At 42.1% G+C, this 19,070-nt stretch overlaps 1 protein-coding gene across 1 annotated transcript in view; it reads left to right on the forward strand.

Moving 5' to 3' along the window:
• Positions 1 to 2,927: 2,927 nt before the first annotated feature.
• LOC138923238 (rho GTPase-activating protein 20-like) overlaps positions 2,928 to 19,070 on the forward strand; it is an 84,339-nt gene continuing 68,196 nt past the window's right edge. The window contains exon 1 of the mRNA XM_070261163.1: positions 2,928 to 3,198. The gene's annotated coding sequence lies outside the window, so the exon portion shown is untranslated. The remainder of the gene's footprint in view (positions 3,199 to 19,070) is intronic.

A 19,070-nucleotide genomic window follows, 5' to 3' on the forward strand; every position in this document is an offset into this window, starting at 1 on the left:
TCTCTAAGAAATCATTATAAAATGCAGTGTTGCGAAGTCCTTAGAAAAATGCCTGTTACAGAGTCGGTGCTAATGATTGTTCAATTAATAAATCCAGAAGTAAATTGGAAATTTAACCATGTTTCTTCCAGTGGCAGAAGCTGGAAGGCTGTCAGGAAGGAAGGAGGAAACTCAGATTTTGATACACACACTTTTGTACATTTTGAGTTTTCTATGAGAGCATTATTCTTATTGCTATTACTATACAAAACAAATCAACAAGGATAAAATTTTTAAATTTCCCCAAAATATTGGCATAAAAACACCACTTAATTTTGCTCATGGACACAAGATAGGAATTCAGACAAGACATAGTGGGGATGGCTTCTTTCTACTCTATGATGTTGGGGCCTCAGCAGAGAAGACCCCCTGGCTGGGCCTGACTGGAAAACTAGGGGTTGGAATCCAGGGGAGGTGACTTCACTCCCATGTGTGTAGTTGATGCTGGATTTGGCTAGAGGACCTACGTGAGACCTCCCCAAGTGACTTGGGCTTCCTCGCAGCAGGGCAGTCCTAGGGCATTCAGATGAGGGTTCCACAGGGGAGTGACCTGAGTGACCAGAGTCTCATGGTCATTTCAAACAAAACTTTAAGCATGACACAATGTCATTTCCAAGCTATTGGTCAGTGACAAGGAGCACTAGAGTCAGCTCTGGGTAGAGGGAGGTACCTAGACCCCAGCTTTCAATGGGAGGAATGTCAGGTGGTAATGCAGCCCTCTCCCTATGGCATCAGTAGAGAGCTTGTGGGTGCTGGATTTCCACTCTCCACCCAGCAGTGAAGGGGTGGGTGCTCCTCCACATACCCACAGAGGTAGACACAGAACAGGCCAAGAGCAGAGTGGGGACCTTTATCACTACCATGTGGTAATGAGCTGGCCTGCCCTCCTGGAGTCAGTGTAGGCATATTTGCATCAATAAGGAGACACTCCTACCTCTCCCATCCAGGGACTATCTGTGGAGGCTTGGTGGGAAGTCTGCACTCCTACCCCCTCCCAGCAGGGAAAAGATCTCCACCTGCAATGGGGAGTCTGAACATTTCCCCACACCTGGAAGGAATGAAGTGTTGCTCGCCTCTTCTCCCCTGCTGGAGTGATGTAACAGAAAGCCAGCTAAGACAAAAGCTTAAATACTACCCAAAGTCTCATAATACAATCCCCAAAATGTCCAGCTTTCAATTGAAAATAATTCTTCATACTAAGAATCAGGAAAACATCACACAGTGAAGAAAGACAAACAATAGATGCCAACACAGACATGACAAAAATGTTAGAATTACCTATCTGACAATGATTAAAAGCAACTATTAGCAAAATAAATTAACATATATGAATAAACTTGAAATAAATGGAATAATTGAAAGTCTCAGCAAGGAGATGCAAAATATGTGAAGCAAAACTGATATCAGTGAAAGGAGAAGTAGATCCACAAATACACCTTATGACTTCAATAAAGCCTTCTTAACATCTGATAAAAAACTCAACAGAAAGTCAGCAAGAATATAAGAGAACTCAACGTGATGAACTGATAAGATCCAAGCAACATTCATAGACACTAAATCCAACAACATAGAAGACATATTAATTTAAAATGCACAAAAATATATAGACCAATATCCCTCACAATTATAGACATAAAATTCCCTAATATATTATCAAATTATATTTCACAATATATAAAATGAATTATATAGCATGTCCAATGGTGTATTACTGCAGGGATGCATGCCTAACTCAATATGAAAAATCAATCAACGTAATTAACCATATGAAAAGATTAAAGAAGAAAAATCACATGATCATATCAATCAATATATAAAACAATTTGACAAAATTTAACACATGATTAAAAAAAATCTCAGTATGTTAGGCATAAAGAACAGCCTCACCCTGATAAAATTGATCCACAAAAACCTACAGCTATCAGTATCCCTAAGAAGGAAATATTTAACACTTTCCTGCTATCACTGAGAACAAGGCAAGGAGGCCCATCCTCACTACTCTTATTTAATATCATACTGGAAGTTCCAGTGAGTGCAATGAGACAAGGAAAGAAAAGGCATACATATAGAAAAAGAAGAAATGCAACCATGCCTTTTTTGCAAAGGACATGACTGTTTCCATAGAAATTTCTACGGAATCTACAAATGAAAATTTCTATAAGTAATAAGTGGCTTCACCAAATTTGGAGGCCACAAAATTAGTATACAAAAATCATTTGTATTTCAGTATACTAGCAATGACAGCATTGGCAGAAATTTAAAGTATATAATCAGTTACTATTCTTCAAAGATGAAAAACTTAAGTGTAATTCTAAGAAATACACAAAAAATTTGTAGAAGTCTTGTACAGATCTTGGATTCTGAGAACTTTCAAATGCAGATGAAATTAATCAAAAAAAGTCGATCTAAATAAATGGAGAGATGCAGTACATTCGTGAGTCGCAAAATTTAGTATTGTAAAGAAGTCAGTTTTCTTTTAAATTGATATATGTGTTATAATTCCCATCAAAATCTCAACAAGACATTTTGTAGATACAGAAAAAATTATGCCAAAATGTGTATGGAAAAGCTAAGGAGCACGCATAGCTAAAACACTTAAATAAGAGAATAAAGTGGGAGAAATAAGGCCACAAGCTTGTACAAGTCAAAGTTACAGCGTTCAGAGCTGAATGGTTTTGGTGAAGGATAGACGCAGATCAAGAGCACACGGTAGGCGTGGTTGGCGGCATTTTGGATGTCCATCACGCAGCCCTGCACAGCCCTCCTGCATTACTCACCGCGACCAGAGAGGGCGCTAAAGGAACTGGCCCTGAGGAGAGAAGCGGATTCCCCCGCCGGCAGGAAGTCCGCGGTGGGCGTGTCAGGGGGCGTGGTCGGCGCTTGGAGGCGGGGCCGCAGCGGCCAGCCCCTCCCCCAGGGCCCTCAGAGCCGGCGGCGGCGGCGGCAGTTGGGCGTCAGCGGACTTGGCAGCGGGGACATTGGCGGCAGCGGCCCCTCAGAGCCTGGACCCCGGTGAGGGCGCCGACCCCGGTCGTGTGTGGCAGGTGACAGTCGCGGGCGCTGAGCAGGGACCAGACTCCGCTCGCGCTCCTCGTCCTGAACGCGCTGACTGACTGGAAGGTGTCGCCGCCCCGCGTGCCCCCTGAGGAGGATGTGCAGGTTTGTCCTCAGGGACCGAGGGCTCCAGGTCCGGCCGAGGGGGCACAGGGCGGGGCTCAGGGCGTCCGAGTGGCTCCTGAGCCCGGAGTCAGTGGGTTTGGCTCATTTAACTTGAGGCTTTGGGAAGCACGAGGGTAAAATTGGGCGAATTGTGCAGGATTTCAACTCTAAACAGCCTCGTCATTTAGGTCTTTTGGGTAATATTGAAATTTCAAAAACTGCAGAAAGTAGTTTGTCAACGGCTTTATCATCGATTGATGTGATAGCGATCACGGAAAATCACTGTTTTGCAGTTGCATTTCCTGTCGGTGTCATTTGGGGCAGTTTTGAGAGAAAACTACAAACCATAGATGTGGTGGTTGAGAGGGTGGAACTGAAGGGCGGATGTCACTGACGTGAGAAGCTGGAGCAGGCGGATCAACGGTCAGAGAGCGGACCCGAGGGTCCCAGGGCCTGAGGGGGTGCTGGGCGTTCATGTTCAATGGGAACAGGGTTTGTATGAGATGGGGAATGTTCTGGAAAAGGGTAGTGGTCTTGGCTGCACAGCATTGCGGATGGACTTAATGCCGCTGCGTGCACACTTAAAGACGGTCGGAACGGTAAATTTTGGGTTATACATATTTTACCATAGTGAAAACAGATGATTAGGAGTGGAGAGCCGTGCTTTTTGTGCCAGCTTGTCCTCAAAATGCTCCTTCCCGCTTTCCTGCGATCATTTGGGGCAGAGAGGATCTTCTTTCTAGATCCATTATGCCTCCCAGGAAGTTTATCGTGGAGATTTAAACAGTGTAATTTCTTTTAAGTCTTAATAAGTTTGCAAAGAAATTGGCTATCTGGGGTGAAAAGCCATAGGGAGTTAGGATTGGGGGAGAAAGGATTCCATCTTTCTTTCTTTCATATGGTAGTTCAAGTATTAGTTTTTGAGGCATCTCCATCCTGTTTTCCAAAGTGGCTACAACAGTGAACATCCCACCAGCAGTATATGAGGTTCTCCTTTCTCCACGTCCTAAAACACGCTTGCTATTTCTTGTCTGTTTGAATAGCCATTCTGCTTGGGTGTGAGGGGGTATCTCACTGTAGCTTTGATTTGCATTTCCCTAATCTTTTCAAGTGCCTGTTGTTCATCTGTATATCTTCTTTGGAAAAATGTCTGTTCAGATCTTCTGCCCATTATTTAATTGGGTTTTACTGTTGATGTTGAGTTGTATGAATTCTTTATGTATTTTGGATACTAATCCAAATATTAATGCAAACATCTTCTCCTAACTTAGTTTGTCTTTGCATTTTGTTGATGGTTTCCTTTGCTATGCAGAAGCTTTTTAGTTTGATGTAGTCCCATGTGTTTATTTTTCCTTTTGTTACTCTTGCCTGAGGGTGCATGATATTCAAAAAGATACTAAAGCTGACATTTAAGAGTATATTGCTTGTGTTTTCTTCTAGGACTTTTATGATTTCAGATCTTACATTCAAGTCTTTAATCCATTTTGAGTTAATTTTTGTGTACGGTGTAAGATAATGGTCTACTTTCATTCTTTTCCATGTGACTGTCCAATTTTCACAACACCATTTTTTGAAGACTTTCCTTTCTCTCTTGTACATTCTTGGTTCCTTTGTCGGAAATTAGCTGCCCATGGATGCGTGGTTTATTTCTGGGCTCTCAATTCTGTTCCATTGATCTGAGTGTCTGTTTTTCTGCCACTACCATGCTGTTTTGATTACTGTAGCTTTGTAGTCTATTTTGAATTCAGGAAGTGTGATACCTCCAGCTTTGTTCTTTTCTCTCAGGATTCCTTTGGCTATTCAGAGTTTTGTGTTGTTCCATATAAATTTTAGGATTCATCATTGTATTTCCATGAAAAATGTTGTTGAGATTCTCATTCACAGTGCATTGATTCTGCAGATTGCTTTATGTAATAAAGACATTTGAACTATGTTTATTCTTCCAGTTACATGTACGTGGAATAGCTTTCCATTTCTTTATGTCTTCTTCAATTTCTTTCAATAGTGTCATATTTTTCACTGTATGGGTCTTTGACCTCCTTGGTTAAATTTATTCGTAGGTATTTTATTCACTTTTTTGAGACTGTAAATGGATTTTTATTTTTGATTTCTCTCTCTGCTAGTTCCTTGTTAGTGTGTAGAAATACAACTGATTTTCATATGTTGATTTTGTACCCTGAAACTTTACTGTATTCATTAATTATTTCTAGTAGTTTTTGGTTAATTCTTTAGGGTTTTCTACATAGAAAATCATGCCATCCAAAACTAGTGACAGTTTAACTTCTTCCTTTCCAATTCAGATCCTTTTTATTTCTTTTTATTGCCTAAATTCTCTGGCTAGGACTTCTAATACTATGTGGACTATAATGGTGAGAGTGTACATCCTTGTCTCGTTCCTGTCTTTAGAGGAATAGCTTTCACTTTTTCACAATTGAGTGTGATGTTGGCTGAGGGTTTGTGGTATATGGCCTTTTTTACATTCAGGTACTTTCCTTCTATTCCTACTTTATTGAGAGTCATTATCATAATTGGATATTGGATCTTGACAAGTGCTTTCTCTGCATCTATTGAGATGTTCATGAGTTTTTTATTCTTCATTTTGTTAATGTGGTGTCTCACATTGATTGTTTTGTGGATGATGTTGAACCATCCCTGCATCCCTGGAATAAATCCCAATTCATCATGGTGTACGATTCTTTTAATGTATTGTTGTATTTGATTTGCTAATATTTTGTTAGGGATTTTTGCGTCTGTGTTCATCAGCAATATCAGTCTGTAACTTTCCTTTTTCGCATTGTCCTTATCTGGCTTTAGTTTTAGGGTAATGTTGGCCTCATAAACTGAGTTAGGGAGTGTCCCATCCTCTTCAACTTTTTGGAAGAATTTCATAAGGATAAATATTAAGTCTTTGAAAGTTTGGTAGAATTCACCAGAGAAGCCATTTGGTCCTGGACTTTTGTTTTCTGGGAGGTGTGTCTTACTGCTTTAGCTTTCTTACTAGTGACTGATCTATTCAGGCTCTTTATTTCTTCTTGATTCAGCTGCAGGAGGTTATATGATTCTAAGAATTTATCTTATTCTTCTGGGTTATTCAATATTTTGGCATATGGCTTTTCTTAGTATTTTCAAATAATCTTTTCTATTTCTGTAGTATCTGTTGTAATTTCTCTTCTTTCATTTCTCATTTTATTTGAACATTCTTTTTTTATTTGTGAGTCTTGCTAAGGGTTTGTCAATTTTGTTTTTCTTTTTGAAGAAGCAGCTCTTATTTTCATGGATCCTTTGTTTTATTTTTTTAGTCTATATTTCATTTATGTCTGATCTGATGTTTATTATTTCCTTCCTTCTGCTGACTTTGGGCTTATTTGTCTTTTTTCTCCTACTTCTTTAGGTAGAGTTAGATTATTTATTTGAGATTTTTCCTGTTTTTTCTCCATACTGCTTTTACTGCATCCTGTAAGTTTTCGTATGTTGTGTTTTCGATTTCATTTGTCTCCGGGTGTTTTTTTGATTTCTCCTTTGATTTCTTCATTGATCCAATAGTTGTTCAGTAGCATGTAGTTTAGTCTCCATGTATTTGTGAGTTTTCTAGTTTTCTTCTCCTAGTTGATTTCTAATTTCACACCACTGTGGTCAGAAAAGATGCTTGATATGATTTCAATCTTCTTAAATTTATTGATGCTTATTTTCTTTTCCAACATATGGTCTATCTTTGAGAATGTTCCATGTGCACTTGAGAAGAATGTTTAGAATATCTATGCTGGTACTTTACAGTAGAATATTATATATAGAGAGAGAGAAAGTCCATCTGGTCTAGTGTTTGCTTTAATGCCAATGTTTCCTTGTTGACTTTCTGTCTGGATGATCTACCCATTATTGTAAGTAGGGTGTTAAAGTTCCCTACTATTATTCTGTTGCTGTCAATTTCTCTCTTTACTTCTGCTAATAGTTCCTTTATATCGTTTGGTGCTCCTATGTTTGATGCATACATATGAATATGTCATGTCTTCTGGGTGGAATGTCCCTTTTATCATTATAGAATGCTCACCTTTGTCTCTTGCTATCTTTTTTGGCTTGAAGTCTATTTCGTCTAATATAAGTGTGGTGACACCTACTGTCCTTCAGTTACTATTTGCATGGAGTATTATCTTCCATCCATTCATTCTGAGCCTTTGTGTGTCTTTAGACCTGACTTAGCTCTCTTGGAGGCAGCATATTATTGGGTCTTGTCTTTTAATCTATCCAGCCACTCTGTGTCTTTTGATTGATGAATTCAATCTATTCCCATTTAGAGTGATTATTGATATGCGAGGGTTTAATACTGCTATTTTATCTATTGTTATCTGGTTGTTCTGTGTTTCCTTGTTTCTTTTTCCTTGTAATTCTGTCTGCAGTTTCAGTCAGCTGGGTTTTTGTGATGTTTTTCTCATTTTCCTTTTTGTTTATGATTTATGACTCTGCTCTGATTTTCCAGTTTTGTGGTTAACATAAGGTTTGTATAAAAGATCTCCTAGATGAGAGGTCCTTTTTCTCCTGATAGCACTTTATCTCCATTAGCCTATGAAGATACTATCCTTTTCTTCATCCTGTTCTATGTTTTTATTGTCACAAATTATCCTTTATGTGTGGTGAGTTTGTTATATTAAAGTGGTTATAGTTATTTTTGTTGTGTTTTTTTCCCATTTAGCCTTTATGGTATAACTGTTTACTTAGTATGATATAGAGTTGCAATTTTCTGATTCTGTCTGTGTCTTTATCACCAAGCTGAAATCTTGTCAACCTTTTCCTTTTAGTTTCAGGTACGATGCTCCTTTGAACTTTTCTTGTAAGGGAGGTCTACTGGTGATAAACTCTCTCAGATTTGTTTGTGAAAGCCTTTGTTTCTCCTTTATATCTGGAGGAGAACTTTGCTGGATAGAGTATTTTTGGCTGATAGTGTTTGTCTTTCAATATTTTGAATATATCATTCCACTCTCTCCTAGCCTGCAGAGTTTCTGCTGAAGAATTTGTTGATAGCTTCATGGGGGTTCCCTTTGTAAATTATTTTCATCTCTCTGGCCACCCTCAATATTCTTTCTCATCATTGACTTTTGACAGTTTTAATGTTACATGCCTTGGAGAGGTCTTTTTGCATTGAGATAATTAGGAGTTCTATTTCTTTCATGTACTGGTATATCCAGTTCTTTCCTCAGGGTTGGGAAATTCTCAGCTATTGTTTCTTTGACTAAGCTCTCTGCTCCTTTCTCACTCTCTTCTCCTTCTGGGATACCTGTTATCCTTATGTTGCTTTTCCTAATTGACTCATATATTCCTCATAGAATTTCTTTATTTTTTAAAAAATGTTAGTTCTCTCTCCTCTTCTACCTGAATCATTTCTATGTCTCTATCTTTGAGTTTGCTACTTCTCTCTTTGATATGGGCTGCTGTATTTCCAGTGCTTTCTACTTTATTTTTCATCTCATTTATCATGTTCTTCTCCTGAATTTCTGTTTGTTTGTTTCTTTAAAGTTTCAGTCTCTTTGATGACGTACTCCTTCTCTTCATTAATTTTATTTCTGAGCTCATTGAATTGTCTGAGTTTTCTTCTAGCTCATTGAGTGTCTTCATGACAGCTATTTGAGTTCCCTGTCAGTCAGATGGCAGTCTTCCATGACTTCCAGTTTGATTTCTAGAGACTTCTCATTTCCTTTTTATTCTGCCTTGTTACTGTAGTTCTTCATGGAGCTTGATGAGTTGATTCTCTGCCAGTGCATTTGTGGCAGTAAACACCTTTCTTATTTGGGTAAGACTTTGGGTACTTTGATTCTAGGCTGCTTCTGCATGTTTTTGAGAGCCTGCACACTTCACCATCCACTGCCACTGCAGAGGCATTGTCAGTACCGTCCCTGTGCTGCTTGTGATTCCAAGGTTGTTGGTGCCTTGATGTTTATGATGTTCCTGCATTCTCAGGTGTCACCATCAGGGTGACCAGCCTGCAAACACTTCCTCTGCATTTGGAGTCTCCTGAGTGTCATATTTTCCCACTGGCTCTCCCTGGGCTTGGGTGAGGCTGCCCTGTGCTTCACTTGTGCTGCTGCTCCCAGGTTTTATGGCAGCATTGCTGCCAGGAGCAGTAGGTTCACAGGTGTCACTGTCACTGCTGGGTGACCAGGGTCTTGTATACATTCCCTGCTGCTGGTAGAGTGTGTGTCAGGAGTGCCACCACTGGGGGCTGGGTCGTGGGTTCTGCTGTGGCTCCTGAAGCCTCGGGTCTCAGGTGCCATTTGCCACTGCTGGAGAAAGGGCAAGGGCTAAGACATGAGTACCATTGCTGCTCCTGCAGCATTTGGATGAGTTTGACTATTTTAGAAATCTCGTATAACTGGAACCGTGCCGTATTACAGTATTTGTCCTTCTTTGTCTGGCTTATTTCACTTAGCATAATGCCCCTTGAGGTTCATTCATGTTGTAGCATATGGCAGGATTTCCTTTTTGTTTTTTTGGTTCCTCACTGAATTATATTCCATTGCATGTATATATTATTTTTTCCTTACTGTTTCATTTGTCAGAGGACATTTACGTTGTTTCTACCTCATGAATATTGTGCGTAATGCTGCAATGAACACAGGAGTGAAATTTACTCTTTGTGATCCTGATTTCAATTTTTTAGATAAGTACCCAGAAGTGGGAGAGCGGCATCATATAGTAGTTGTACTTTTGGTTTTTGAGGAAACCCTGTACTATTTTCCACAGTGGCTGCATCACTTTACATCAAACATTTACCCATTTTTCAATCAGGTTATTTGACTTTTTCTGTTATGTCATAGGTGTTCTTTTATGTATTTTTTATAATAACCTCATATCAGATATATAGCTTACAAATATTCTTTTCCCATTCTATAAGTTGTCTTTTCACTTGCTGTTTCCTTTGCTGTGTATATTTTCAGATAATTGTGACCTCCCTTTTCTAATTTTTGTTTTTGTGTCCTGTGATTTGATGTCATGCCCAAGAAATCATTGCCAACACCAATGTCATTATCCTTTTTTCTGTTTTCTTCTAACACTTTTACAGTCTCCACTATTATGTTTAATTCTAATCCACTTGGAAATCATTTCTGTGTATGGTGTTAGATCAGACTCCTCAGTTTTATTCTTTTGAATATGCATATTCAGTTTTCTGCAAACCTTTTTTGGAGAGCTATCGTTTCTCCATTGTGTATTCTTGGCAACCTTGTTGAAGATCAGTTGACCATCTATGCGTGACTTTATTTCTGGGCTCTCTATTCTGTTTCATTTGTATAGATGTCTGTCTTTCTTCCAGTGTAATACTTCATTGACTATTGTAGCTTTGCAATATGTTTTGAAATCAGGAATTATGAGACCTCCAGCTTTGTTCTTTCTCAACATTGTTTTTTTCTGTTTGAGGTATTTCGTGGTTCCATGTAAAGTTTATGGTCAAGTATTTTTCTTTCTGTATCAGATAGCATTTGGATTTTGAAAGTAATTGCACTGAGTCTATATAACACCTTAGGTAGTATAGATGTTTTACCAATACTAATTTTTCCAATGGACATTGGATATCTTTCTGTTGATTTGTGTCTTTTTCAATTTATTTCATCAATGTTCTTTAGTTGTCACTGTGCAGATGTTTCAGTTCCTTGGTTAAATTTATTTCTAAGCATTTTATTCATTTTGATGTCATTGTAAATGGGATTGTTTTCCAAATTTCTTTTGCAGGTAGTGTGTTGTTAGTGTGTGCAAGCACAACTGACTTTTGTATTTTGTTTTTGTATTCTGAAAATGTTCTAAATTTGTTTGTTTATTCTAACAGGTTTTGGTGGAGTATTTAGAGTTATCTATATATAATATCCTATCATCTGCAGAGACAGTTTTAACTGTTCCTTTCTGATTTGGATGTATTTTATTTCTTCTTCTTGCCTAATTGCTCTAGCCAGGACTTCCAGTGGTATAGTCAGTAGAAGTGGTGAGAGTGGGCATCCTTGTGTTCTTTCTGATCTTAGAGGAAAAACTTTCAGCTTTTCATCATCTGGTACAATGTTAGCTGTGATTCTGCCATATATGACCTTTATTATCTTGAGGTAGGGCCCTTCTATTTTGAGTTGGTTGAATTTTTTGGTCTTGTTTTTATCATGAAAGAGTGTTGAAACTTGTTGAATGCTTCTTATATATCAATTGAGAGGAGCATGTGTTTTTTGTCCTTCATACTGTTAATGTACTATATTACACTGATTGATTTTCATATGTTAAACCATCCTTGCATTCTAGCAAATATCTTACTTGTTCATAATGTATAAATTTTTTAAGGTACAGTTGAATTTGGTTTGCTGGTATGTTTTTTTGGGGGGAGGTTGGACTTTTGTGTAAATATTTATTAGGGATATTTTTGTGTTGTTTTGTTTATTGGTTTGTGTTTTCTTTATCTACATCTTATTTCATTGAAGATGGTATTTAAGGTGCTGGCTTTGGCCATTTTGGTGAGTTACTCGGTTTTCCTGCATTTATTTCATGTGTACATGTTATTGTACTTTGATTTTTCTCCTGTTATCCTGTCTCATGTCAACTTAATTCTTAGACTAACCAGAAGGATGTAGAGGGTAGAGGAATTGTCATCCTCCCCTACAGTGGGAACCCTGCCTGTCACTCTTCCCCAGGAAATACAGCACCTGATTCTTGGCTCCAGCTCCTCTGTGTGTTGAATTCAGGGATTTTGGGCTGGGTGTGTTCTCACTGTTTATATTCTCTGGAGGAGAGTGTTCAAGATTGGAATTAGGAAAGTGTACATTTTTCTAAATGGATACACAACTTAACACAACCAATTTGAATGAAGTTTCAAAAATATAAACTGAGGAATAAAAGAAAATTATAAGATGCATTTATAACTCTGCATAATGTATTGGAGAAGGGGACATGAAAAGTAGTGTCAAATATTCTGAGAAGAGTTAGACAGCCCATTTGTTGTCACCATATTCACAGAATCCTTGTGAACATACTTCTAGAGCAGCAGTGCTGGTTTCCCATCTTGGAGGACTCTTGGTATAAAGCTAAGAACTGTTCACCTGCAATCAAATCTGACCTCCCCACTGACAGAGTGACAAAATGGAGGACAAGGTGTCCATCAGCACAGAACCACTGAGATGGGTCATCATAGGATTATCAGAGTGAACATATGCCCCACACTGTGGCGCCCACCTGGTGTTCTCTATATAAGTGTGTTTTTATATCTTGTAGTGTATCATTGAAGAGTAAATAGTTTGTTTGAAAAATTGAATAGAGTGTCACAATAATTGTTCTCTGTTTCTGGAAACGAGCTATATGTAGGAAAAAGACCTGCACCCCAACTATAGTGGAGAGTGAAAATTTCAGAGTGAGAGGCCTAAAAGCTGACGTGATGGAAATAAATACAGTACATTTTTTTTATTTGAAATACCAACCCACCCATTTCTACCCTTTCTGAGATGTCACCTGACATTTCTAGGACAAAGAACATAAAATTTGTTCCTATTTAAATGAAAAGTAGCAAATGGTATACATTTTCAGTATTAATATGAATAATTGCTGGGGCTGGCCCAGTGGCACAGCATTTAAGATCGTGCACTCCGCTTCAGTGTCCCAAGGTTTGCTGTTTCGGATCCCAGGCACGGACCTACGCATCACTTGTCAAGCCGTGCTATGGCAGGCCTTCTACATATAAAGTAGAGGAAGATGGGCACGGATGTTAGCTCAGGGCCAATCTTCCTCCGCAAAAAGAGGAGGATTGGCAGCAGATGTTAGCTCAGGGATAATCTTCCTCAAAAAAAAAAAGAGATGAATAATTTCTGAGGCTCTAATATATAGCATGGTGACTATAGTTAATAATACATTGTTGAACACTTTAAACTTGTTAAGAGAGTAGATCTTAAGTATTCTCACCAAATACAAAAAGATGATGGATGTGTTAATTAACTTATTGTGGTAATCATTTGAAAATGTGTGTGTACATATGTATTAAATCACCACATTTCACACCTTAAATATAATACAATATTTACTTGTTAATTATACCTCCACACATTTGGAAATAGAATCATTGGAAATTCCATTTGAAAAGCCATATTTATCTGAGTTATCAAATTATGTAAATTCTTCTCTAGTCATCTCTATATATTACCTACTTTTTCTCTCTATGCAACGGAGACTATGTATTTAGTGAACTTCCTATCTCTATGAATTCACTGAGAAATTTGTGTTCATTGTCACTGTGAAAGGCTAAATTATTCACTGAGAAATTAGTAAAGAAATATCACAATATTTTCACTAGTACAGTTCTGTTAGAGTGAACAGGTTGGGTAAAAAATTACATAATTACTTTGTAAATGGAGTATTTTAGATACAAAAAAGAGTAAGATTAAAGCTGTGTTCTAGTTAATAAATTGATGCTCAATCACACACGTTTATTATTTTTTCACGGAAACTATACATAGGAAGAGAAGTGATGATACACAAAATACACAGAACAGGTAAAAATTTTAGGACAAAAGTGAGAGAGTAGCCAAGTTTAAAGCAAAGTTGGTCTCTTTCATGGTACAAAATTCTTCAGTACGAATGCCCATCATGGCTGATTCACGACACATTTCTACCTATATTTGTGTGTGTGTGTGTGTGTGTGTGTGTGTGTGTGTGTGTGGAAGGGAGAGAGAAAGAAATAAAAGGAAAAGAGTAGGCAAAATACACCTTTCTGAATGTTTCCTTAAGAAGGTGCCTGGTGGGGATAAATAGAGGCAGCTGTGCAGGTCCCCGGACCTCTAGCATGACCCCTGCTCAAAGAAGCCCATCACCTCAGCTCCATCGGCTCTAATGTGTGGTCATTGTCATCTTCTGATGTGAGGGTCCCTGTGGGCCAGAGGATGGTGTGAAACCTCCCTTCTCCTGTCACTCAGCCATGGCTCAGTCACTCAAAGTCTGCTTTCCTTGTCTCCTGGGGTCTCAATCCTTAAGCCCCCTTCACTCCTCAGTCTCTCCCTCCTACAAGGGTCTCGGTTTCACCCTGGGGACGCTGCCCTCTTCATGGAGCCCCATCCCCTTAGGTCCCAGGGCTGCAGCCCCAGCGTCATCCTGGACAGCTGTGCTGAGAGGTGGGTCCCAGAGCAGCCGACCTCTGTCTTTCTGAGGATGAAGAACAGCCTCTTCTCAATACCTCCCTGCCTTGTTCCTGTTGATGGACCCCCATCCCCACCAGGGGGGACATGAGAGGCATGAAGGGGGAGGGTTGAGGGGCCTGCACCTGCCTCAGTGGAAAGTGGGGTCAGAGAGAGGGGGAGTGCCTCCACCTTCCCAAACAGTGAGACGTGGCTGGTCTCAGGGCCTTTGTCCTTCTGCTGTGAGAAAGCAGCACAAATTGTCCCTCTGGGGCCAGTTCTCAGGGCCCTGCACTCCACTGTGTAACCACTGAAGGGGCATCAGAGAGCCCACCATGTGAGGAGGCCTCTCTATGACACTGAGGAGTCAGTGTGGGGAGGAGGTTGCAGCCCAGTGAAGGCCTGGGTGAGGGTCCCACCCCTTTATGAGGAGGGGACTGTGGAAAAGGCAATGCTTAGGGAGGCCCTGCCCTCCCGCAGGTGGGATGCTGACAGTGTATTCTGACATGGTGCAAAGCGCACCAGGGCCAGCAGGGGGCGCGGTGGGCGTGTGTCTGAACCACATGTGATGAGAGAGAGCTGTGACCCAAGCACCTGACTGCTTAGCTGGTGCCCTCTGCTCAGTGACCCCTGGGCCCCAGCAGATCCTTCCTCCCCAGGTCCCAGAAGAGCCCATATCATAAGTTACCAGCTCCATGTCATCCAATGATAAACTCCAAGGCAAAGGGGATTGAATCTTGGTTCACAGACAGGCTGGGAGAGGTGAGGGGAGGAGAAGGGGAAACAATTTGGATGAAGGGCTCTTGCTCCCATCAGAGTGAGGGAAGGGATGAGGGATAGATAATTGGGCAGCCCTGTGTCATCTGGGGGAGGGAGAGAGAGCTCTGGGGTGTCTCTGTCATGGTCCAGACCCCTCTCCTCACCCTCCTCACTCACTCACAGGTGACTGGACTCTGGGGTCAGTTCGGGTCCCTAGGAGGATACAGGGACGTTTCCTTCCCCTTGGTGTCCAGCCTGGGGTGTGGGAAGGGCCCTGACTCTCCACCTCTGTGACTCTGTGTCCCTCATTTCAGGGTCCTGGGCATGGTCTTTGCTGACCCAGCCATCCTCGGTGTCAGGGACCCTGGACCAGGAGGTCACCATCTCCTGCTCCGGGAACAGCAACATTGGATCCCATAGTGTGTGTTGGTTCCAGCTGTCAGTGGTGCTGCCCCAAAACTCTGACTCTTGGAAGTACCAGGCCCTGAGAGATTCCAGATGATTCTCTGTCTCCAAGTCAGGCAACATGGTCTCTTTGACCATCTGTGCGCTCCAGCCTGAGGACGAGGTGATTGTTACTGTCACACATATGACAGAGACCTCAGTGTACTCAGTGCTGTGTGCCCACGAGGAAGTGAGACATAAACCACCCCCCTGGGGCCCCTGATCACACCTTCACTCCTCTGTGATTGACGTCACCTCTGTCACCAGCATCTGAGGGTCTGAGCCCCCTACATGGGTCTGTCGATCTGAGCATGTCCGTTCCTCTGATCCCCTGTAGACTCAGCCATTCCCATCGATGCACCCTCTGCCTGCTCATGTCCACACAGGCAGGAGCTCCTTTTCCAGGGCACCCGGTCTCTCCAGAGAGACAGTGATGGGGACAGAGGGAGGCTGACTCCAGTCATGTCAGAAACAAGAAGGACCTAGAGACTGCGCTGGAGCCAACACGGATCTCACACGATCCCAAGCTCCTGGTGATGACAGTGTTAGGAAAATAAGTGTATTAAATTGTTGGGATCTAATTCTCATGAAAAACTGAAAGAGAAAATATTCTCCATTTTTGGACTTATAATCGATGATCTAATAAAATTCTGTGCATACTCTGCTGATGCAGCTGAAAGGCAAGCTGCTGTGGCCTCTTTGTAGTGACAGGGACATCCCTCAACCCACACCCCCGGTGTCTAGAATCCCAGCTGCCCAGGTCCCTCTCTGACACCAGGAGCAGCTTCATGAAGAGCATCGGGACAACAGTCCTCCTCTAACCGGAGGGCCCAGGTGTGTCAGAGAGGCCGGGTGGGGTGGGGTCTGAGGGCATGTGGGACAGTGTGGGACAATCCTGAGATGGCCCCTCCCAGCTGGGAAGCCACCCAGGGCTCCAGGGGTTCAGCCATCAGTGTGCTCACTGGGCTGTGCTGACCTCCAGGACCCAGGGTCATCAAGAGCCAGGGCCTCCACCCCCTGGGTCAGCTCATCCCTCCTCTACTTCCATCTCCCTGTGAGGACCAGGGCAGGGAGGCCAGAGGCAGACAGAGAGCAAGGGCTGATTTGAGTGTATCCACTCCACCCCCGATGAAAGTTTCAGGAGATCCAGAGAGACTTAGGGCAGCTCCGTCTCCACAGCACAGCTCTAGGGCTCAGAGTCTGGGTCTCTCCCGTGCCCTGGGCTCCTCTCCTCCTCACCTCCTCACTCCCCACACAGATGAGAGTGACTTACCCTCGGGATGGAGATCCACCCCCAGCTCTGCCCCACGCCCCCACCCTCCTTCACAGTGAGCTGGGATCCTGCCCTCACACTCCTCTCTGTGCCCTACAGTGTCTGTGGCCCAGGCAGGGCTGACTCAGCCGCCTTCAGTGACCAAGTCCCCAGGACAGACGGCCACACTCACCTGCACTGGAAAGAGCAAAAATGTCGGCCATGAGGGGGCAGCGTGGCTGCAGCAGCAACCCCAAGACCATGTCCCCACACTCCTGACCAGCAGGAATAACATCTGGGCCTCTGGGGTCTCCGAGAGATTCTCTGGCTCCAGGTGAGGCAGTGTGGCCCCCTGAGCATCTCTGGGCTCCAGCCTGGAATGAGGCTGATTATTACTGCTCCGTGTGGGACAGCAGCCTCAGTGCGCACATGGGGCCCCAGGCCAGTGGGGAAGGAGACACAAACCCTGAGCTCCCCAGGCTCACCCAGCGCATGGGGACCTCCCAGAGCAGCATTCACTGCCAAGGAAAGGACAGGGACTGGGTTCCAGCTGACAATTGTGTGGCCTATTCAGGAGTATTAAAAATAATACAATAAGTGAAAATTTCATCTGCATGATTAACAAATGTATAGGCAACATCATTGTGAATGCATTTGTGGCTATATGAAGATGCACATTCGTACACCTTAAAAATGTGTAATAAAGGATTTCAAGGTTTAAGTAAGAGAATATTAATTTTTCGAGATTTTTCTTTTCTATTCCATTTGGAGGTGCTGGCTTCCCCTGCTTAGAGGGTCCATCTCTCCGACCTCAAGTGGCCATCCACCAGCGTCACCAGCAACCTGCCTCCCCTCTTTTCCTGACCTCGGTACATGACCTGACCTCTGATTTGAAGGCTCTTCCAGTCTTTCCGTTCAACCACTCAGTGGGCTCCAGGGCAGTTGGGCGACCTGTGTCCTCACTGATGTGGGACTTGCCTTCACCCGTGAGGCTTCCTGTGACCCTGTGAGCTCCTGGTTTTGGCTTCCTAACTGATGGCTTCCAATGTAGGTCATCGCCTCCTTTTTCCTCAGGGAGTCTTGAACAAGGTGGGGCTGACAGACCATTAGGAGCCCCAGTGCACTTCCTAGGAGGAAGTGGGCTCCTGGGAAGACTGTGCAGAAGACAAGACACAGCTTGTGGGCGGAGTCCGCACAGTGGACCCTCAGGAGACAGAGCTCAGTGGCGCCTCAACCAAACCCGGAAGTCTTGTTCTTCCAGCTTCTGGTAGGGGACCTTTACAAGATTTTATGCACAGGACCTGCCTTCTCCTTGGTTCCACATGGAGCAGGTGCTGTGACACCAGACTCACAACGCCTGTCTCAGTGTGTTGGTCACTTGGGCAGAAAGTCCACACTTTCTGCCCTGGAAGTCTGCATGTGGCTTATTCTGGCTCTGAGACAGAAGCCCCATAAGTGTGATGACTGATGTTACTTGGGATGCAGTGTGAGTGGGATGCAGATGATTACCCCAGACCTCAGGTGACTGCCTAATATCTTACAAGATGCTCTTCACTGCTGGGCAGGTGCACCAAGACCTCCCCTTTGCTCCCCCTGTTCCACTCACATGCCTCTGTCACTACCTGTTACCAGTACTAGTGAGTGTTAGTGACTAGTCACTCACTGGGGTGATCTCTGCTGTCACTTCTGCACCGGGACCAGAGTATCTAAGGCCACAACGTTCATTTGGATCATTAAGAATGTCTACTTCTTTGTTCCCATGAATTCTATGTCCAAACCATTGATATCATTACTTTAATTGGATTTTCTCATTCTTGCAGAATACTGTGGAATATTAATGGAGGTACATGGGCAAAGGGAATCACCTTTGCCTATTGCTGATCTTTTTGGAAATGCTGCCCTTTACCATTCCATTGACTAAGATGCTGCCACTAGGATTTCATTATACGTGTGTGAGAGAGTGTGTCTGGCCATATTATAAATGTTTCTGTTTGTGGCTTTTAGTTTTATGTGGCTTTTATTAGGAATTGATGCTAAATTTGGTCAAAATCCCTTCCAGTATCATTTGAGACTGTATGATCATATCTATCTATCTATATTTATATTGTGTGTTATATTAAAATATTTCTTACTATTGCATACAACTTGCATCATTGGAATCAATGACACTTGGTAATAATTCATCAATTCATTAATCTAGTATTGAGCTCTCTTCGTTAATATTCTATTTAGAACATTTGCGTAATATCTAATGTTGTTCGTCTGCCATTTTTATTTTTCTGTAATTTAACTGTAACATGCAT

Source organism: Equus caballus, chromosome 2, assembly GCF_041296265.1.
Source record: "Equus caballus isolate H_3958 breed thoroughbred chromosome 2, TB-T2T, whole genome shotgun sequence".
Taxonomy (NCBI): domain Eukaryota; kingdom Metazoa; phylum Chordata; class Mammalia; order Perissodactyla; family Equidae; genus Equus; species Equus caballus.